The sequence below is a fragment of the Odocoileus virginianus genome, chromosome 16 (assembly GCF_023699985.2).
Source record: "Odocoileus virginianus isolate 20LAN1187 ecotype Illinois chromosome 16, Ovbor_1.2, whole genome shotgun sequence".
NCBI lineage: Eukaryota > Metazoa > Chordata > Mammalia > Artiodactyla > Cervidae > Odocoileus > Odocoileus virginianus.
The window spans coordinates 45,484,723-45,506,017 of NC_069689.1; the positions used below are offsets into that span (position 1 = coordinate 45,484,723).

At 48.6% G+C, this 21,295-nt stretch overlaps 1 protein-coding gene across 4 annotated transcripts in view; it reads left to right on the forward strand.

Moving 5' to 3' along the window:
* FAM169B (Protein) overlaps positions 1 to 21,295 on the forward strand; it is an 86,978-nt gene that overhangs the window by 26,561 nt on the left and 39,122 nt on the right. The gene's annotated exons all lie outside the window — the stretch shown is intronic.

The following is a 21,295-nucleotide window of genomic DNA, read 5'->3' on the forward strand; positions in this document are numbered from 1 at the left end:
TCGTTAGGCCCAGTGCTTTCCAAGATGATTGAAGTGGTACTGCTGAATTTCAGAAGGAGAAAAAGGATGATCTTTTGAATTTTATTTCCATCTTAAATGTATCAAGGAAAGAGTTTCTGTTTCCTATTAACATGGCTGTAACACTTAGAACACTTGTTAATCTCCTTTAAAAGAAGAAAGAAAATAGGTCTCCCAGCAGAGTACCCTTAGCTAGAATTTAAAGATTTGTCATTGTAAGATTTATTTTTATAATCATAGCACATGATGCCTCTTTTATGACAGGGCTAAGACGATGGTATAGAGGAGCCTGATGGACTATAGTCTATAGGGTTGCAAAGAGTCAGACACGACTGAGCGTCTGAACACACAGAAGATGGAATAGAGGTAGGCCAGAATCACTAAGGTGTGGTCAGGGGCTCTGGCTTCTCGTCTGGGGCTCCTGTGTCCTGGGAGAGCCTGCTCTGCTCTGGGACAGCTCCATTAGGATATTCTCCTTAAGGAGCCCACACCGATGTGTCCAGATGTCTCCTCATGGACCTACCGCCCTCCAAGGGGCCGTCCAGGCAGGTGGGCATGGCCATCCCACACGGCAGGTCTTCCCAGGCTTGCGGCCAACTGCCATGTCTCCTGCGTCTTCCTTTAAGATGGCCATGTGTCTCATGCTCCAGCTGCTCCTCTGATGTGGGCTCCAGAGCCTGCCGTTTCCCAGTCCTTCTCTCAGATCTGGCTTCGGTGGGGGCATGGTGACCAGACCCTGAGTCAGGGGTGGTCTGGTGGAAAGACGCTGGGTTTTGGAGTCAAGTAGACCTGAGCTCGGATCTTCTGCCCTCTGTGAGTGGGTGGCCTGGATTAAGCTATTTAGCACCTCTGGGCTTCGGTTTCCTGTTTTCCTGCTCAGAGGAGTGGCCCGTGCCCCAGCAGCCGGGTGTCACCAGGGAACTTGTTAGAAACGCGGGAGCTTGTGCACCACTGAGACCTGCTGAGTCAGCATCTGCCCTGTATCAAGATTCCCAGAGCCAGAGAACTGGGAGGAGAGGGGTGGCTGGCGAGACCATGCCTCTTTCCTTGGATGTTCTGTTTCCACAAAATTACCTCGGCATTTCAGCAGAACCAGCCCAAAGCTGACAGCTCATTCCCGGGCATAACCAGCCCCTGGGCTTTTAATGCAAACTTGTTGTCAAGATGTGCCTTTGTCCTCCAATGTTTGTGTAGTTGTTTTGAATCCACAGGAAGGACTATTTTTATTCCTATAAGTATGTATGTATACACACACAGAGATTTATGGAGCTGTAGTTCATGTATCATATAATTACCCATTTAAAGCATACAGTTCAGTGGTTTTTAGTGTATTCACAGAGTTGTGCATCTCTCACCACACTTAATTTTCATTACCCTTAAAAGAAACCGACCCCAATTCCCTACCCGCCTCAGCCCTAGGCAACCTCTTCTGTTTCTACAGATCTGCCTGTTCTGGACAGTTCCCGTGAATGGGCTCATCAATGTGTGGACTTGTGCATCTGACTTTCTTCATTCATAATGCCTTCAGGGATTATCGATGTTTTAGCATCTTTCAGTACTGCATTTACTTTTTATGGCTGAATATTATTTCACTGTATGGATTTGCCACCTTTCGTTTATCTGTTTACTGACTGATGGACATTTGGGTTGTTCCCACCTTTTGGCTATTATGAGCAATGCTGCTGTGAAAATTCTTACACACGCTTTTGTGTAGATGTATGTGCATATATCTTTTCAAGTTTTTTTTTTTCTTTAGATTAATACCCAGAAGTAATACCCAGAATTGGGATAGCTGAATCATGGGGTAGTTCTCTTTGAAAAAAATTTAAGGGACCCCCCCATACTGTTTTTCATCATGCCTTCATCTCCACCAATTTACATCTCCACCAACAGTGCATGAAGTTTCCCTTTTCTGCACATCCTCACCAACACTCATGATCTCTTGACTTTTGGATGATAACCATTCTAACAGATGGGAGGTGATATTTCATTATGGTTCTGGTTTATATTTCTCTGATTATTAGTGATGTTGAGCACTTTTTTGTGTATGTGTTGGCCATCTGTATGTCTTTGGAAAATGTCTGTTCAGATGAAATGTGTTTTGAGATCCAGTTTCCAGGGTGTGGAAGTGGGTGGTTTCCCACAGCATCAAGTAGGTCTCTAGACACCAGCTGGATGTTCTTCTGTTCAACTCAATTCGGACACTACCTGGAGAGACCACTGAAGTCTACAGGTTAAAGTGTCAGTCCCACTAGACTCCCCTGCTCCCCCCTTTAGGTGTCAGTCTCAAGCCCATGCAGTTCTGACTGACTGGTGATAAGCCAGAGGTTCGAGTGGTTCTGTGCTTCCACGTGTTCACCAGCCCAGAATCTCTCTGAACCCAATCCTTTTGGATTTTTATAGGAGCTTCATTACATAGTCACGATTGATTAAATCACCGACCATTGGCAATTGGTTAAACCTCTAAGCTCTCTCCCCCTGGATGTTGGGGGATGTGACCAAAAATTCAAGCTCTCTAATCACATGGTTGGTTCTCCTGGAAACCAGGTCCCATCCTTGCGATCCTCGTATGTGTTAGTCACTCAGTCGTGTCTGATTCTTTGTGACCCCATGGACTGTAGCCTGCCAGGCTCCTCTGTCTATGGAATTCTCCAGGCAAGAATAGTGAAGTAGGTAGCCATTTCCTTCCCCAAGGGATCTTTCCGACCCAGGGATTGGGCCCAGGTCTCCTGCATTGCAGGCAGATGGTTTACCATATACGCCATGAGGGAAGCCCAGGTCCCATCCTTGATATGATGATAAGTCACCTCAGTCATGTCCGACTCTGTGCGACCCTATGGACAGCAGCCCACCAGGCTCCTCCATCCACAGGATTCTCCAGGCAAGAATAGTGGAGTGGGCTGCCATTTCCTTCTCTAATGCATGAAAGTGAAAAATGAAATGGAAGTCGCTCAGTTGTGTCCAACTCTTGGTGACCCCATGGACTGTAGCCTACCAGGCTCCTCCATCCATGGGATTTTCCATGCAAGAGCACTGGAGTGGGGTGCCATTGCCTTCTCCAGGTCCCATCCTTCAGTTCAGTTCAGTCACTCAGTTGTGTCTGACTCTTTGCGACCCCATGAATCGCAGCACGCCAGGCCCCCCTGTCCATCACCAACTCCCGGAGTTTACTCAAACTCATGTCCATCGAGTCGGTGGTGCCATCCAGCCATCTCATCCTCTGTCATCCCCTCTCTTCCTGCCCCCAATCCCTCCTGGCATCAGGGTCTTTTCTAATGAGTCAACTCTTCGCATGAGGTGGCCAAAGTATTGGAGTTTCAGCTTCAGCATCAGTCCTTCCAATGAACACCCAGGACTGATCTTCAGGATGGACTGGTTGGATCTCCTTGCAGTCCAAGGGACTCTCAAGAGTCTTCTCCAACGCCACAGTTCAAAAGCATCAATTTTTCAGCACTCAGCTTTCCTCACAGTTCAACTCTCATCCATACATGACCACTGGAAAAACCATAGCCTTGACTAGACAGACCTTTGTTGGCAAAGTAATGTCTCTGCTTTTTAATATGCTATCTAGGTTGGTCATAACTTTCCTTCCAAGGAGTAAGCATCTTTTAATTTCATGGCTGCAATCACCATCTGCAGTGATTTTGGAGCCCCCAAAAATAGTCTGACACTGCTTCCACTGTCTCCCCATGTATTTCCCATGAGGTGATGGAACCAGATGCCACGATCTTAGTTTTCTGAATGTTAAGCTTTAAGCCAACTTTTTCACTCTCCTCTTTCACTTACATCAAGAGGCTTTTTAGTTCCTCTTCACTCTCTGCCATAAGGGTGGTGTCATCTGCATATCTGAGGTTATTGATATTTCTCCCAGCAATCTTGATTCCAGCTTGTGCTTCATCCAGCCCAGCGTTTCTCATGATGTACTCTGCATATAAGTTAAATAAGCAGGGTGACAAGCCTTGACGTACTCCTTTTCCTATTTGGAACCAGTCTGTTGTTCCATGTCCAGTTCTTACTGTTGCTTCCTGACCTGCATATAGGTTTCTCAAGAGGCAGGTCAGGTGGTCTGGTATTCCCATCTCTTTCAGAATTTCCACAGTTTATTGTGATCCACACAGTCAAAGGCTTTGGCATAGTCAATGAAGCAGAAATAGATGTTTTTCTGGAACTCTCTTGCTTTTTGGATGATCCAGCGGATGTTGGCAATTTGATCTCTGGTTCCTCTGCCTTTTCTAAAACCAGCTTGAACATCTGGAAGTTCACGGTTTGCGTATTGCTGAAGCCTGGCTTGGAGAATTTTGAACATTACTTTACTAGCGTGTGAGATGAGTGCAATTGTGCAGTAGTGTGAGCATTCTTTGGGATTGCCTTTCTTTGGGACTGGAATGAAAACTGACCTTTTCCAGTCTTGTGGCCGCTGCTGAGTTTTCCAAATTTGCTGGCATACGGAGTGCAGCACTTTCACAGCATCATCTTTCAGGATTTGAAATAGCTCAACTGGAATTCCATCACCTCCACTAGCTTTGTTCATAGTGATGCTTTCTAAGGCCCACCTGACTTCACATTCCAGGATGTCTGGCTCTAGGTGAGTGGTCACACTATCGTGATTATCTGGGTCATGAAGATCTTTTTTGTACAGTCCTTCTGTGTATCCTTGCCACCTCTTTTCTCTCCTGGCTATTCTTTGGAACTCTGCATTCAAATGGGAATATCTTTCCTTTTCTCCTTTGCTTTTTGCTTCTCATCTTTTCACAGCTATTTGTAAGGCCTCCTCAGGCAATAATTTTGCCTTTTTGCATTTCTTTTCCATGGGAATGGTCTTGATCCCTGTCTCTTGTACAATGTCACAAACCTCCGTCCATAGTTCATCAGGCACTCTGTCTATCAGATCTAGTCCCTTAAATCTATTTATCACTTCCACTGTATAGTCATAAGGGATTTGATTTAGGTCATACTTGAACGGTCTAGTGGTTTTCCCTACTTTCTTCAATTTAAGTCTGAATTTGGCAATAAGGAGTTCATCCTTAGGTGGGTCCAAAAATCACCTCATTAATATAATAAGCGACACCTTCCCTGTTCTCAGGGCTTCCCTGATAGCTCAGTTGGTAAAGAATCCACCTGCAATGCAGGAGACCCCGGTTTGATTCCTGGGTCAGGAAGATCCCCTGGAGAAGGGATTGACTACCCATTCCAGTATTCTCGGGCTTCCCTTGTAGCTCAGCTGGTAAAGAATCTGCCTGCAATATGGGAGACCTGGGTTCAGTCCCTTAGTTGGGAAGATCCTCTGGAGAAGGGAAAGGCTACCCACTCCAGTATTCTGGCCTGGGGAATTCCTGGGTTGCAAAGAGTTGGACACAACTGAATGACTTTCACTCACTCACTCCCAGCTCTCATCACTTAAGAAGTTTCAAGGATTTTAGGAGTACTGTGCCAGAAATGGGTCAAAGACCAAATATATATATGCTGCTGCTGCTGCTAAGTCATTTCAGTCGTGGCCGACTCTGTGCGACCCGATAGACAGCAGGCCACCAGGCTCCCCCGTCCCTGGGATTTTCCAGGCAAGAACACTGGAGTGGGTTGCCATTTCCTTCTCCAATGCACGAAAGTGAAAAGTGAAAGTGAAGTCGCTCAGTCGTGTCCGACTCTTAGCGACCCCATGGACTGCAGCCTACCAGGCTCCTCCGTACATGGGATTTTCCGGGCAAGAGTACTGGAGTGGGGTGCCTTTGCCTTCTCCAAAATATATATATATATATTTCTTAATGTAAACCACAGTATCACTCTGATCCTCTGCCCATTTTTTAACCACATTATTTGTTTATTTTTTGCAATTGAGTTGTGTGAATTCTTTGTATATTTTAGATACAAGTCCCTTATCAGATTTATAAAAATTTTCTCCTTTTCTGTGAGTTATCTTTTTACCTTCTAGATGGTATCCTTAGAAACACAAAAGTTTAAAATTTTTATATCATATTTGTCTATTTTTTGTTGTTCTTTTGTTGCTTTTGGTGTTAAATCTAAGAAAACTTTGTATGAAGAATAAGTCCTTTCATCCAGTTATAGTAACTCTTCCTTCTGGCTGTATAGTTAATATCATTTGAAGTTCTAAAGGTGTGCATTCTTTATTCTTAATACAAGTATTTAAGTAATGCTTATTAAAATTCATTATTAGTTTATTTGTAGTCATTATACCACAAAACACATTTCCAACCCATTATTTAGTATACATTTCAAGAGACATTCAGAAAATGTCAGGAGACTTTATAATAGGTATGATGGTGATTTAGTCACTAAGTTGTGTCCAACTCTTAGAACCCCATGGACTGTAGCCCACTATACCTGCAGTTAAGAACCGATGAAAATCTGGCTGCTGAAATTAAGATGTCTTCTATTTCATTATTCTCCTAACACCAGCCTAGAACACTAATCAGAAAAGCCAATTTGTCTTTTCTGGTCGTTCTTTTCTTGGGTACTTAGAGACCATCTTCCATAATTCACTCCAGAGCATTGTGAGGCAGAGAGGTTCAGGAGCCAGGCATGAGTTCCAAGGCCTGCACCTCCGCTCACATGCCAGAGCAGCACTGGCTCATGCGTCTCTCTAGCCCCTTGCAGCGTCTCATGCTCTAAGTGAGTAAAGGTTACAACTTCTCATTTGCAGAACTTCTGGCCCTTGAGATGTACATTCATTGAGCCTAGAGGCTTATACTTTTTTTTTCCATTTATTTTTATTAGTTGGAGGCTAATTACTTTACAATATTGTAGTGGTTTTTGCCATACACTGACATGAATCAGCCATGGATTTACATGTGTTCCCCATCCCGACCCCCCTCCCACCTCCCTCCTCACCCGATCCTTCTGGGTCTTCCCAGTGTACCAGCCCCGAGCACTTGTCTCATGCATCCAACCTGGGCTGATGATCTGTTTCACCCTTGACAATATACATGTTTTGATGCTGTTCTCTCAAAACATCCCACCATTGCCTTCTCCCACAGAGTCCAAAAGTCTGTTCTGTACATCTGTGTCTCTTTTTCTGTTTTGCATATAGGGTTATCGTTACCATCTTTCTAAATTCCATATATATGCGTTAGTATACTGTATTGGTCTTTGTCTTTCTGGCTTACTTCACTCTGTATAACGGGCTCCAGTTTCATCCATCCCATTAGAATTGATTCAAATGAGTTCTTTTTAATGGCTGAGTAATATTCCATGGTGTATATATACCACAGCTTCCTTATCCATTCGTCTGCTGATGGGCATCTAGGTTGCTTCCATGTCCTGGCTATTATAAACAGTGCTGCGATGAACATTGGGGTGCACGTGTCTCTTTCAGATCTGGTTTCCTCGGTGTGTATGCCCAGAAGTGGGATTGCTGGGTCATATGGCAGTTCTATTTCCAGTTTTTTAAGAAATCCCCACAATGTTCTCCATTGCGGCTGTACTAGTTTGCACTCCCACCAACAGTGTAAGAGGGTTCCCTTTTCTCCACACCCTCTCCAGCATTTATTGCTTGTAGACTTTTGGATAGCAGCCATCCTGACTGGCATGTAAAACCAGCTAATGCAGTCCATTGCCTTTCCACTATTTCCAACTTCCCACTCCTAATTTGGAGGCCTTCACCTTCCCAGTGAAGAGCCTTCTGGTAACTCAGTTGGTAAAGAATCTGCCTGCAATGCAGGAGACCTGGGTTCGATCTCTGGGTTGGGAAGATCCCCTGGAGAAGGAAATAGCAACCCACTCCAGTATTCTTGCTTGGGAAATCCCATGGACAGAGGAGCCTGGGATTGCATGAATCAGACACGCCTTGGTGACTAAACCACCATTGTCACCTTTCTGTGAAGAGGCTTCCCTGTGGCCCTTAGCGCCTCTGGCTAAGGCGGGTTTCTGCCTCAGGCTCTCTCCTCTGTCTGAGCAGCCTCCCCAGGGAGGTCTCCTGTTTCCTTGACCGTCTTCCTGGCCTGCCTGAACTTCCTCCCTGCCTGCTTTTTCATACTTTGATCTTATAGGACTGTGCTGCGCCTGGGGACCTTGGCCGTGGGGGGTCCTCTTCTATCCTTGATGCTCATCCTTTTTAGCATTTGCCCTTTCTGATGGAAGCTCTCTGAGGGCTCCTAAGCCACGTGTAAACTTTTCTTAGAGGCTCTCTTCCTGTTTTCCTTGTCAGGAAATTTGTCAGACTTTTTTTCAGCTCTCCTGAATGATATCTGTTTGTTTGTTGTCTTTTTTCCTCCCTTATAAAACCTAGTAGTTGATGATTAGAAGGCAGGACAAAGAAAGTCCAGAGGCTTATTAAAAATGGCAGCCTGTAACTGAGTCACATGTCAGAGACCCAATGCCACAGTGCTACAGAAGTTTCCAGAATACAGGGACTCTTGAGTATTGTGAGGTGTAGCAGGAGCATGGAGTCCTTGTCAGGGAAGTGCCCGTCTGGCCAATGCAGAAGGTAGGAGGCCTGAGAAGTTCTCCACTGCCCGCTCACTGCGACCTCTCCTCTCTCCCAGCGTCCAGCTGGCTGGTGGGCACGCAGTGGGCACATAGCCGTTTCTCTGCCCTGCAGGGCTGGGCTCTCTGGGCCTGAAGCAGCACCCATGGAGGCCCCAGGGATCCAGAGGGGAGGCCCCCCTCACCCCAAGAAGTGCCCCACCTTGTGACTCTGGCCCTGAGTCTCGCTGGCCCCCTTCTCTGAATGTTTTGAAGTTTACTTTCATAAAGCCTGGGAGACCCTGGTGGCTCAGACAGTAAAGAATCTGGCTGCGATGCAGGAGACCTGGGTTCGCACTCCGGGTCAGGAAAAATCCCCAGGCTGCCCACTCCAGTGTTCTTGCCTGGAGAATCCCATGGACAGAGGAGCCTAGCGGGCTACCGTCCATGGGGTCACAGAGAGTTGGATCCGACTGCGTGACTAGCAGTTTCACTTTTTTTCACTTTTCTTAATGCCTTCTCTACGCTTCTGGCCCCTGACTGTTGGGGAGGCCGTGATGGGGGAGTTGGCAAGATGCCTGGTGATGTTATGGAGGCTGGGTAGGGACTGGGGCGGGAGGGAGCTTCCTGCCTTTGGATCTCAGCCCTTCGCGGAATGTCTTAGTCATGATCAGAAGAGAGGGTGGAGAGAGGGAAGGACAAGTGTTGGGGGTCCAGGAGGCTGGGGGCGCCCAGAGGAGGGTGCTGAGGGCTCACCCGATGGAAACACCAGGGTTTGGGATGGACTGGAGCGGGCAGGAGGGGAATTCAGGAGACACTTGGGCTCCGGCCTGAATCAGTGATACTGCCCACGATGCTAGGTGATCGGGAAGGAAACGCTTGGGGTGAGGGCAACCTGAGCTTGTCTGCAGGGCCTGGGGGCTGTCAAATAGGAGGCGGGGTCTGGGCATGGACCGGGTCCCAGCTGCACACCGCTCTGCAGTCTTTCCTGGCTCTTTCTTCCTGGAGGGAGCGGGGTGAGCTGCAGGGGAGGCGGCACGGCTGAGAAATGGAAAGCAGGGTCCTTGAGGAGAAGGGGAGTAGGCCGGGCCAGGGGGGAAGATGTTTGTGTTTGTTACCACATGCTGGCTTCCCTGATTGGAACATCGCTCCCCCCAGCTTGCCTCCAGGACATTTTGTGACCAAGCATAACACTCATCCTTCAAATTGCTGCTAATTTATTTACGGTTTTTGGTGATTGCATGTCATGTGCACCCTGAGAAAAACAAGCAGGGAATCAAAAAATGATGATTTTTTCCTGGAAAAGCGTGCCCATTCTAGGCCTGCAGTGACAGCAAGAGCCAAGGCAAACATTCAGTTGAAACCAGAGCCGCTGAGGAGCCGCCTTCCCGGTGGCTGTCGTGGGCTGGGCGGGGATTGCGACACGGTGGGCCCAGGGCCAGGCTTTGTCTGGGCTGTGTTTGGGGCAGGTGGGTGGTGGGTCACCAAGGGTGGGCAGTGGGGTGGGGGAGCGAGGTGTGCCCCGAGAGGCCCAGGGAACTTCTGTAGGAACGGAAGGGTCTTTCTAGGACGTTCCCCACCCCTGAGCAGGCGGCAGAGATTGTGAGCAGGAGCTGGGGGGGAAGACCACAAGATGGGAGTGGGGATAAGAAAGTGAAGGTCGTCTCTGACTGTCTGCAACCCCATTGACTATAGCCCACCAGGCTCCTCTGTCCATGGGATTTCCCAGGCAAGGCTACTGGAGTGGGTTGCCATGCCCTTCTCCGGGGGATCTTCCTGACCCAGGGATCGAACCTGGTCTTCCGCATTGCAGGCAGATTCTTTACTATTTGAGTCACCAGGGAAGGGGGAGTGGGGGAGGAACTGTGAATCTCTGAGCTTCAGGGAGAGGGGACCCGGCCAGAGCAGCTCCTGGCTCCCTGGGTGCCTTGAGGGAGACGTCAGGCCTCCCGGTGGGTGGGAGGGATGGGGCCAAACCCAGCGCTGTTTGCAGAGTGAGCCTACAGATGTGAGTCGGTGAAGTGATTTTTGTCTCTCTGGGAAAAGCAGGCTAATGTGGTGGGAGTGGAGGAGAGGCTTGCTGACTTGGTATGCGGAGAAGTAACCGCAGGTTTCCTGGCTTTGAAGTGTGATGACCCCCGCAGACTCACGGGTCCAGGGACCACCTGGTGAGCAGCCTCCTTGGTGCAGCTTCCTATCGTTCCATGAATGTTGATCTTTTATGCCTTTATGCTTGCCTTTTAGATAATGTGGAGGAAGGCATCACCTTTAAATGGGTCCCATCCTCCTGCCTTCTACAAGTGGCCATCCCACTTGCATGGGCTTGCCAGTTTGGGGGAAAAGAGCCTCAGAAATTCAGCCTCAATTTAAGCACCTGCTCTGCCTGGTGGCTGAGCTACCCGTGTGTTTGGGCAAGCGTGGGGTGGGGGGGCGCGTCAGGCTGCCCCCAGGTTGAGCAGGACCTGCCTTCACAGAAGCTCTAAGAGAGCTCCGTGCTGGAAATCACAGGAGTTCTGTTTTCCTTGGGCCATGACGGGTGCAGATTGAAGAGCTATTTGCAGTGACAGCACTGGGTTTTGGGAACACATGTTGGCTATTGTTTGGGATTTCCTTCTTCATTCCCTGTTAATTTATGGCACTTACTGTGAGCTGGATGTCAGTGTAGGGGAAAACAGCATCCCACAAACAGAGACATGTCATTCTTACCAAGGGACTGATGGTATTTGGAAAACAGGGAAGCTCCAAGGAAAATATTCTGAGTGTCAAGGATGGAGCCATTGTCTGGGCTGGGAGGTGCTTCTTTGAGTCATCTGAGGGTTTTACCACTATAGCTTGGGCTGTCTGCACTTCTCTCTGCTTCCCCAGGCCTGAGAAATGTGCTATGCTGGCCTGGGTGCAGCCTGTGATTTTTGAAAATGCCTTTCCTAGATAGACTAGCTCCAGAGTAGGTTTCTTTCTACCTCCAACACCCCGTAGTCCAGCTGGGCCTCAGCATCCAGGCATCCCCATCTCACTCCATCTTCCTTGAGTTAAAATCTCCACTCATGGAAACCAAGTTGCTGAAAGCAAGAAGGGCCTGAGACCCACAGGGAGGCTGATGCGGATACAAGGCAAACCAGATGTTCCCTACTCCCTGGCAGAGAGGCGCCCGAGTTCACAGGGCGTGTGGGGAAGTGTTTTCCTTTAAGGAAGACATCTGTAAGGAAATGGTAGCCCGAGTAATGCGATGTGACAGTTGCCATGTCAACTCGTATATTTTTCCCCTCCCCTCAGATTATTGACCGGCCCAGTCGCTGTTGCATAAAAGTCATGCAATGCCTTGGAATGTGTTTATGCGCTGTCCTCTGCCAGGACTTTTCAGCATTTTTTTCCTACGTGTATTTTGCTTTCGGGAAGATGGCCTGTCACTTTGGTTTAACTGTGCTCTATTTTGGGGGAACTACATATTTCTTAGATTTGTAACAAGGCAGTGGTGGCTTAGACTCTGGAGGAGCAACCAAGGCAGGAGGGTGGGGGGCAGCCGGCAGACCTGCATGAAGTTCCTTCAGCTGCGATGGGAGAAGTGGGGACCAGGGGCCAGTACCTGAACAACTGGCAGTCATCACGGGGAGGCAAGGGGTATGAGGGCTTCCCTGGTGGCACTGGTGGTAAAAAACCCACCTGCCAATGCAGGAGACATAAGAGGTGAGGGTTTGATCCCTGGGTCGGGAAGACCCCCTGGAGGATGGCATGACAGCTCACTCCAGTACTCTCGCCTGGAGAATCCCCTGGACAGAGGAGCCTGGTGGGCTACAGTCCATGGGGTCGCAAAGAAGCTACATAGTACGCATGCAAGGGGTGTGTGTGTTTGTGAGCTTGCATACACACACACACACGTGAAAACTCCTCCCTCCTGGGCTCCTGTGATGGTGTGGGGCATGGACCTTCTCTGACTCTGCTCAGCTTGGGTTGTGTATCCTGCTGGCCACCCTGACCTCGCTATCTAACAGGCTTTTCAGGACAGGAACCCTCACGCCTCTCCTTCATCCTTACTCCCTCCTGGTGAAGCACCCACTTCCTTCTGCTCAAGCCTCACCTCCCCTGTCTCTTCTGCCTTAGGGCCAGATTGGCTCACAGGTGGTCTTCCCTGCCCCCCAGACCTCCCCCTCCCCGGCAGCGTGACTGCTGAGCTCAGCCTTTCCTTACTTCTTGGCTGGATCTTCATACCCTCCCACTGTCCTCCCTGGCTGCAGCCTTAACCCACCCCCGAATCCAGTGTGATCTTCTCAAGCAGTGTTTTTGTTCTTCTTAATTGCAAAAGGGCTAATTCTTCCCACCTGGGCCCAACCTACATGTTCTTTTCGTAAACCACCACTCTGATCATGTCTCTCATTGATTGGACTCCTCCAGAGACCTATTACAATGCCAATACCTCAGCCTGCTCCCCAGGTACCCCAGCATCAGAACCTAGGCTGGCTCATGCCTGTTCTTGGTACTCTGCCCTTCCAGACAGCTTGCTATAGTCTGAATGTCTGTGTCACCCACCAAGTTTATGTGCTGAAATCCTCAACCAGGTGACAGGGTTGGGATGTGGGGCCTTTGGGATGTGCTTTGGTCTTGAGGGTGGGGCTCTTTCAAATGGGATTAGCGCCCTTACCAAAGAGACCCCAGAGGCCTTCCTTTTCCCTTCTGCCACGTAAGGACACAGTGAGAAGTTGGCTGTCTGTGACCCAGAAGGCTCTCATCAGAGCCTGACCATGATCTCAGACTTCCAGCCTCCACAAGTGTGAGAAGTAAATCTGTGTTGTCATCCATGGTGTCTGTCACAGCAGGAAGAGTGGATGAAGACACAGGCCTTGAGCGGGTGTCTGATGCTGCTCACATCTTGGGTGCTGGTCATGGCGTGTTCGGTCCTCGCCTGGTGGCCTGTCTTGCTCTTGTTGAGCAGTGTCTTCTGTCCTGGGTCCCTGGTGTCAAGCGCCTGTTGCATAAATGACCGCCTCCTTCCCATCGCAAAGTGCAGGGCGAGCTTCACTGTGTTAAGATCTTTCCTGTCGGCCTCCCCTTGCTCATCAATGTCTTGCCTTGCCACATCCTCACCTCTCCTCTCATCTCTGTCTTCCCTACTCTTCCGACCTTCTCAGGGCCTGGTCCTGGCTCTGTCCTCCATCTCTCTGTCCATTCTGCACCTGGAGTATAGTGGTTAGAGCTGGCTTCTGGAACCAGTGAGAGCCGGTTCATGTCCAGTCCCAACACTGCTGTTTGCAGGCACTTGACTTTGAGTTTCCTAACCCCTCTGAGCCTCATCTGAGAAAATAAAACAGCCAGGTGCTTGGTAGATGCTTGGACATGTGGTTCTGGAGAATATTATTACTTTAAGACAGTAATAGTAGCCTGTTCCTCTCCTCCTCTGAGGCATGGTGGCCACTGATGGTCTGTAGGGTGTGGCCCCAGAGGCCTCCCTGGCCGGAGGTGCTTTATGTCCCGGGTGCTGTCTCCTCGTCCAGGTTGTAAGTGTCTTAAGACAGAGTCTAACTTGCATTCCTCTGGTGGCTTTATGATGTGCAGTGTTCACAGGAGCTACTCAACATGTGGGTTGGATGAGCACCGTGGGCTTCAGAACTGCGGCCTCTGGAGTGCCTTGAACCACCCTGCTGCTCCCCTGTCCTCGGTGCTGGCAGATGAGGGGGCCCAGCAAGCAGGGCGCACGGGCCACCGCCCCCGCCAAGGTCATTGATCCTTGCAGAGCTGCTCCTTGCTCTTCCAAGTCCTTCTCAGGAGAGCTCCCCACTGCCGCAGCGCCCCGGTGCAAGGTGACGGGTGGCCACCAGCCTCCCTCACCCAACTTTTAAAAGGTGATTGTTTTATTTAAAGACATTTAAATAAAAAAGGATTTAGCTCCATTAAGAAATCTTAGGCAAGGGGAAAGGTTTAAAAATCTTGGGAGCTCCTGGGCAGGTGAAAGTGTGTGCCTTGATCAGGTGTGGTGTGTCCTCACAAGCCTGGAAGGAGGAAGCAAAGAACATGACAGTCGGCTAACGTGCCCCGATGGAAAAGGACCAAGCGTGGTGGGTAGGAACGTGTCCCCACTCACACTGGGAGGTGGCGGACAGGATGGTAGTGGTCAAGGTGAGGCAGAAAGGCAGACCTTTCCCATGCAAACCGGAGCAGGAAGATTGGCAAGGGAGCTCCCAGGAAGAAATAGGGTGTTAGCACGAGCTTCCATTGTGTCCCTGACAAAAGCCAGCAAATAACCACGGCTTTTCATACTTCTTTGGAATCCCAGAGCAACACTTGAAGCAGGTGGAGGAAGTCTTTGGAAATGACTGAAAAGCTTCAGACACTTTGAGTAAAGCAGTTGAGTGAAGTGAGCTCTTTCAGCAAAACTGTAAAGGCAGGTTAAGAGGATGTTGAGGGCTCCATACGACAGATGGGGGACCCAAGGTAGGCCAGGGGGTAAAGGTCATGCTGCTAGTGATTGAAGAAGCTGGACTCTGAGCCCCGCCTGGCACTGAAGTCTGTCTTCTCCCTACACCAGGTCCACAGGGCCGTGTCCAAAGTGCTTCATGTTTCCTGCTCTCTGTTGGCACTGGTTTATGTTTGAGGGGTGGCGTCTGTGAAGAGTGGAAGTTATGTGTTGAGATTTATTTCTCAGCACGTGGATGTCCATTTGTTCCAGCATCATTTGTTAGAAAGACTGTCTGTGTTCTGTGTTCACTTGCTCTTCCATCATGCGTGTGTGCTCAGTCATGTCTGACTCTTTGCGACCCCATGAACTGCAGCCCTCCAGGCTCCTCTGTCCATGGGATTCTGCAAGCAAGAATACTGCAGTGGGTTGCCATTTCCTTCTCCAACTCCTCTGTAAAAGTTGACTAAATAGAAGTAGATTATGTTCATGTAGGTCTGTTTCTGGGGTCTACATTCTGTTCCATTGATCTGTCTGTTCTCCTGATACCATACTGTCTGGGTTACCACGATCTTGAAGTTGGGTAGTATACATTTTCCAAGTCTGTTCTCTTCTAGTATCGTCTTTTGCCTCTCTTTGTAAACCTCAGAATATTTCAGGGAAATCAATAAAATAACTTCTTGGAATCTTCATTTGGATTGTATTGCATCTATAAGTCAAGTTGGGAAGAACTGGCATTTTGATACTATTGAAGCTTCCTATTCAAAAACACAGAATATCTCCTTATTTAGTTTTTCTTTGATTTTGTTCATCAGAGTTTTGTAAATAATTTTCCTTGTATAGCTTGTATACATATTTTGTATAAAATATATATCTCATTTTGTATAAGCCTAAGTATCTCATTTTTGGGGGGTGCTAATGTAAACAGTATTGCTTGTAGTTTCAAATTCCACTTGTCCATTGCTGACATGTAGGGAAGTGATGGGCTTCTACACGTTAGTCATGTTTGCTGCAAGTTGCTATAATCAGTTTGCCCCTCTGCCTCTCCCGTGTTTAAGCCTCGCCCAGCACACTGCTTGAGGTGTCCTGAGTGTGGCCTTGGATCTGCACGGCTCTGTGCCTCTGCTCGAGGGTTACCCTGCCCTTGCCTGTTGCCTCTGCCTGTTCTGACGCCTTACCTGGTGATCCAGAACCTGATCTGGCCAACTTCCTGTGGACGCTTTCCCAGTTCAGTTCAGTTCAGCCGCTCAGTTGTGTCCGACTCTTTGCAACCCCATGGCCCAATGCCAGGCCTTCTTGTCCATCACCAAGTCCCGGAGTTTACTCAAACTCATGTCCATCGAGTCAGTGATGCCATCCAACCATCTCATCCTCTCTCATCCCCTTCTCCTCCCACCTTCAATCTTTCCCAGCATCAGGGTCTTTTCTAGTGAAATCAGCTCTTCGCATCAGGTGGCCAAAATATTGGAGCTTCAGTTTCAGCATCAGTCCTTCCGATGAATATTCAGGACTGATTTCCTTTAGGATGGACTGGTTGGATCTCCTTGCAGTCCAAGGGACTCTCAGAGTCTTCTCTAACACCACAGTTCAAAAGCATCAATTCTTTTTTGGCCCTCAGCTTTCTTTATAGTCCAACTCTCAGATCCATACGTGACTACTGGAAAAACCATAGCTTTGACTAGATGGACCTTTGTTGGCAAAGTAATGTCTCTGCTTTTTAATATGCTGTCTAGGTTGATCATAGCTTTCCTTCTAAGGAGCAAGCGTCTTCTAATTTCCCAGCCCCTCAGCAGAACTGACCCCTCCTCTGGGTCCTCTGGACTCTGGCTCCCAGCTCGATTCCAGCATCTGTCACATCCTGCCCCATATAGCAGCAGCTTGCTTAGCTCTCTCTTCTCTGCAGGCTACCGACTCCCAGGGGCAAGGATGTAGACTTACTCAGCGGCCTCTGGGGAGCTGGGCCATTTGTGCATCTGGAAACTCAGCCCCAGCTAGTTGAATTCAGTTCATCCTGCTGAGCCTTGATGAAGCCACACCACTGGGAGTCAGCCTCATTGTCTTAACTTGTTTGGGAAACCTTGGGGTGTCACAGAGTACAGTCCATTACTGGCATCTTCTTTGTGGTCACCTGTCACTCACGGGAGACGGGCATTAAATCAGAGCAGTGAGGCTGGCCTGTCACCCACAGTGCCCTGCCAACTGCTGTCAGCACGGCTCAGTCTTTTGCAGGGGTCCTGTCTCCCAGGTCCTGCGTGGTGGAGAGCCAGAGGCTACTGATCAGGATTCTGTTTGTCTTTTAAAACTACAGATGTGCGGTGTCTACTTTGTGCCTCTCGGAAACTGCTGGCCCCAGTGTCTCGGGAGTGATGCCCTGAGGCTGCTCTGCAGGGCTGCAGTCCCCCGAGGGCCCACCTTTTGTCCTGCTGAGCTGGAAACAGCCTCTCTCCAAGGGCTCTGCCCTGTTCCTCCTGCCTGTCTCCTCTTGACTAGGTAGCAGGCTTTTCTGATCAAAAGCTGCTGTTCTTTGGAAGGCTGATTTTTTTTCAAGAGTCGTTTTTGAGACAATTCATTTTAAGCCTATTAAATTTGATCAGACTTCACCTTCATTGTTATGTATACCTAACAGTTTAAGATTAGTTTTGAAAAAAAATTCAATCTAGTCTGTGACAACTTGTGTGGCTAATTAATGCTCTGCAGTGCCCCGGGAAACTTTGCAAGGCACCGCACAAACACCAAGTTGTAACACATTTCCTGTTTGAAACTGTCTCAGTAAATTGAACATCTGTATTACAAATAATATGCCATATTAGTAAATGGAACATCTTTTATTGATTCACCTTGTTAAGCAGGAAAATAACCCTTATGGTTTTATAAGCCTCCTGCAAGTTCTAGTAGGTGCCATTTGGAGCACGAATTTAGTTGAATAAATGAAGGCAGATGTCAAGCATTTAATTGGCTCTTCTCTCTCTCAGTCAGCTCTATCAATTTTGGAACTATTGTTGGAGAAGACAAAATTCACCACTGGTATGAAACTGACAGTGAATTAGATGCTATTGGGTTTTGGAAAGAAGGAACTGGCTGTGCAGAGTTAGTGCTCAGTAATAGCTAATGTCATCACTTGGTCTTAAGTTCCTCCAAGAGCAGAGAGGAATAGGGAGGAAGGTGGTGGCAGCTTAACTCAATTGTCTCACAAAATTTATTTTAAAGTCTTGAGCCTGACGTTAAATGTTCAAGGGACTTTTGTTTTCTGCTCTGGGTTGTTTTCCTTCAATTTTCCAACTAAAAAGATTTGACTGGGAAGATGTATTTTTTTTTTTTATCTTGTGGCTCCTGGACCCCTGGGGGCTCAGATACCTGTCTTGAGAAGCAGGTATAAAAATGGCGATAAAAGTAGTATAAAAAGATAGTGGAGGAGGACTAAACTGTGGTACATTCAGACAATGGAATATTTTAGCACTGAATACAGTGCTGAAAATAATTTCGAGCTGTGAAATATCTATGTCTTTATGAAAAGACACATGCACTCAGTCGTGTCTGACTCTTTGTGACCCCTTAGACTGTAGCCCCCCAGGCTGCTCTTGTCCATGGAATTCTTCAGGTGAGAATACTGGAGTGGGATGCTGTGCCCTCCTCCAGGGGATCTTCCTGACCCAGGGATAGAACACGTGTGTCTTGTGTCTCCCGCATTGGCAGGCAGATTCTTGACCACTAGCGCCACCTGGGAAGCCCCATGAACAGACATGTGAAAGTGAAAGTTGCTCAGTCATGTCCAACTCTATACAGTCCATGGAATTCTCCAGGCCAGAATACTGGAGTGGGTAGCCTTTCCCTTCTCCAGGGGATCTTCCCAACCCAGGGATCGAACCCAGGTCTCCTGCATTGCAGGCAGATTTTTTATCAGCTGAGCCACAAGGGAAGCCCAAGAATACTGGAGTGGGTAGCCTATCCCTTCTCCAGGGGATCTTCCCCACCCAGGAATTGAACTGGGGTCTGCTGCATTATAGGTGGATTCTTTTACCAACTGATCTATAAGAGAAGCCCCGTGAACAGACATAGAGCAACCTTAAAAGCATTTCACTGTTAGTTCAGTCAATCAGTCATGCCTGGCTCTTTGCGACCCCGTGGACTGTGGCACGCCAGGCTTCCCTGTCCGTCACCAACTCCCGGAGATTCCTCAAACTCATGTCCATTGAGTCAGTGATGCGATCCAACCATTTCATCCTCTGTTGTCCTCTTCTCCTCCCACCTTCAGTCTTTCCCAGCATCAGGGTCTTTTCCAATGAGTCAGTTCTTTGCATCAGGAAGAAACTAATCTGAAAATGCTATATACTGTATGACTCCAACTCTATGACCTTCTGGAAAAGGCAAAACTATGGAGACAGAAAAAAGATCAGTGGTTGCCAGGGGTAGAAGGTAGTAAGAAGGGATGAGCAGGCAGAGCACAGAGAACTTTCAGGGCAACAAAAATACTCTGTGTGATATCGTAGTGATAGGTATGTGTGATGATACATTTGTCCAAACCCATAGAATGTACAAGAGTGAACCCTGATGGAAAGGTTGGGTGATCATGAAGTGTCAGTTTAGGTCCACCGGTTGTCACAAATGTCCCACGCTGGTGGGGGATGATGATAACAAGGGTTGTGTGTCGGGGGGAGGGGGAATATAAGAAATCTCTGTTCGCTCCTCTCAATTTTGCCATGAACCTAAAACTTGTCTCTCTTTTCAAAGCACTTAACTTGCTTTTTAAAATAATTGTGTTTGTTTATTTTTGGCCGTGCTGGGTCTTTGTTGCCGCATGGCCTTTTCTCTAGTTGCGGAGAGTGGGGGCTGCTCGCGTTGTGGTGCGCAGGCTCCCCATTGCGCTGGTTCCTCCTGTTGCAGATCGTGGGCTCCTGGGCATGCAGGCTTCAGTAGCTACAGCACATGGGCTCAGTGGTTGTGGCTTCTGGGCTCCAGAGCACAGGCTCACCAGCTGTGGGGCAGGGGCTTAGTTGCTCCGCAACATTTGGGGTCTTTCTGGATCAGGGAGCAAACCCCATGTCTCCTGCATTGGCGGGCAGACTCTTTACCAGTGAACCACCAGGGAAGCCCTAAAACTTCTTTTAAAAAACAATCTTAAAAAAAAAAGTCAGAAAGCAGCCACGGTGACTTTAGTGTTTTAAAATGTGATTTTTTAAAGCCAGGAAAGGAGAGCTGCCCTGTTGGGAGATAAGAGGTGGAGGCCGTGACTGGATTTGCCTTTGGAGCAGCCCCTCAGGATGGAAAGATTGGCAGGGGAAACTGGGATAGGGGACCAGGTGGGGACAGACCAGCGGGCATCCGGGGCTCTGGAGGGGGTGGATCCTGTTGGGAGGCAGCAGGTGGAATGATGGGACCCGGCGGCTGCAGCAGGAGCAAGGAGGAACTAGCGTGTTAATTAGCAGATGCTGAGTGCTCCTACCTGCCTAGCCCTGTGCTGGGTGTTTCACACCTGACCCTCATCCGAACTTGTCAGCCACCTTGGCTCATCAGCCTGGGTAGTTCCAATGAGACATCTGGGGCCTGGTGAGATTGAGGGTGTTCCAGGATCATCTCTACTAAGCAGCAGGTGCTGGTCGCTCAGTCATGTCTGACTCTTTACAAACCCATGGACTGTAGCCTGCCATTCTTCTCTGTCAATGGTATTCTCCAGGCAAGAATACTGGAGTGGGTAACCATTCCCTTCTCCGGGGGAACTTCCTGATCCAGGGGTCAAACTCAGGTCTCCTGCCTTGCAGGTGGATTCTTTATTGTCTGAGCCGCCAGGGAAGCCCCCATGTCCAAACTCAGAGTGGGTGGAATCAACAGGTCTCAGTGACTGTCTCAGAGCGTGGGGGTAGGAGTGGGGTAGGAGAGATGTCTCTATCCTCCGTCTCCTGTAGGTCCTAGCCCCAGAGTTCTCTTACACAAAGATCCCCACCAACCCTGCACAATTTGCCCCATCTACAATTGACCCATCTCCAGCCTCTTGGAAAGAGCATTAAGCTTGGAGTCCCAGGTCTGAGGGATGGGCCTGAGCTCAGCCCTCCTTGCTGATTGCCTTTCCTGCTCAGAATGTCTGTGTCCTCAGAAGAATGCAGATGTCAATTTCATCATGAGAATGAAAGAAAAGCATGTAAAAGAAACCAATGCCAAATCCAGCACCCTGGATAATGAAGGGGTCATTCCATGCCCTTAGATAATGTTGGGTTTGCCTAAATTTGCAGAGTTCCAAGTTGGGTCATATAGTTGGACTTTAAAAAAAAAATGTAATTCTCACCCATTGAATTTGTCAGTACTACTGTGTAGCCTCTTGCATCCAACAGCACTGGGGTACATCCTGTGTTGGGGTCGTTAACAGGCCATCTCTGCAGACACCTGTGAAGTCCTTCCAGGTGAGAGTGGTCGCTCTGTCCTGGTCAGCGCTCTCAGACAGCTCATCTGAGAAACATCATCTCTTTCCTCACACGTAAACTT